Below are 1,665 nucleotides of genomic sequence, written 5' to 3' on the forward strand. Positions count from 1 at the left end.
TGTCTGATCCTGCTCAGCTTGCACATCAGTCTAGCCACTGGTACTGCTTGCCCGCAGACTTCCGCCTTTACCTCTTAACCCTCTCTATACCTCCTCCATCATGTCTTATCTGCTCCAAAATGTATAATGACGTAACATTAGAAAATAACATTGGCCATATACTCTTGAAAATACCCTACCTTTACAAACCTGATCCAAGAAATATAAACAGGCAGGTATGAAATACAGTGATAATAAACATGCTTAATTAAATTTTAAAACTTGTCAATGACTGTGCATTCTTAATGTTTGGTTTGTGTCATTATTATATAATGAACAATAAAAGTGCTCAGTGTCAGTGTCCTGGGAAAGCTCTTACTTTTAAGTACCAGGTAGAAAAAAAAAAAAAATCATTCTACATAGAAGATCCCTATCACCAGAAACATTGTGGCACCCTCTGCTGTCAGGAAACAAAGTTGAAAGGTACCCTGTGTTCATTTTCCCTGCAGGATTCTCCAGCATCCTGTTCCCATAGGCTGCCAATCATCTCATCCAGATGTAAAAGCATAATTTGGAGAAGTAAAGAAAAGCAAGGGGCTTAATGCAGCAAGATATTAAAGGTAAAGGTAAAAAATAAAAACCCATCAGTGTGTGTAGTTCAATGGAAATAGGTCTGAAAGAGGAAAAGCAGCTTTGTATAGAACCTCAAGATGTAGCCAATATCAAAAACATAATATAGCTATCCTTGTCTAAGCCCTTTACATAAGTAGTTAATCTTGACAAATTGCCCATGAAACATAGAAAGGTTAAATATAGCTCCAGGTCACACAGCAAGTAAATGGCAGAACCAAGATACAAACCCCAGAAATCTGTCTCTAGAGCTTGTATCTTTAACCACTCTGATCTACTGCCTAATAAATAGCTATGACTACTAATGGGAAAAAAAAAAAAACTTCCTTAAGTATATCAAGAATTACTATTAGGTATTATTGCCATTACCTAAAATCGACTGCCAGGAAAATTTCTTGCCCCACATAAAGCAGAGAAAAAGTAATCCAAGTCTTTCATCCACAATTAAGCCATTCTGAAGTTTAAGATTATTTTGCCTTCTAAATTTAGAAACAAATTTGTTCTTTGGAGAAATCAAAATGTATTACACTAACCTCAAAAGTAATTTCTCTCATCACAACCTCACTAAAATCTGTCAGCTGCTTTTACAGAGAATGAATTCCTCCCATAGCAGGCTCAAAGCTTGCGCAACGTGATTGTTTAATCCATCAACCAACTAGTCAACTGAGCAGTCACTCAGGATGTTCCAAATCCAAAGACTGGTTCACTAACCCAGTGAAACCTATAGTGGAGTAGGGAGCCTTTCCTAATGAAGGACAGAGCAACTAGTTCTCTTCCTCCATAGAATATTGAGCCAAATAGCTCTGCACCAGAATGAAAGGGATACTCAAGGCCGGGCGCGGTGGCTCAAGCCTGTAATCCCAGCACTTTGGGAGGCCGAGGTGGGCGGATCACCTCTCCGGAGGTCAGGAGATCGAGACCATCCTGGCTAACAAGGGGAAACCCCGTCTCTACTAAAAAATACAAAAAAAAAAACTAGCCGGGCGAGGTGGCGGGCGCCTATAGTCCCAGCTACTCGGGAGGCTGAGGCAGGAGAATGGCGTAAACCCGGGAGGC

This window comes from Mandrillus leucophaeus, unplaced genomic scaffold, assembly GCF_000951045.1.
Source record: "Mandrillus leucophaeus isolate KB7577 unplaced genomic scaffold, Mleu.le_1.0 Scaffold75, whole genome shotgun sequence".
In the NCBI taxonomy this organism is placed as follows: Eukaryota; Metazoa; Chordata; class Mammalia; order Primates; family Cercopithecidae; genus Mandrillus; species Mandrillus leucophaeus.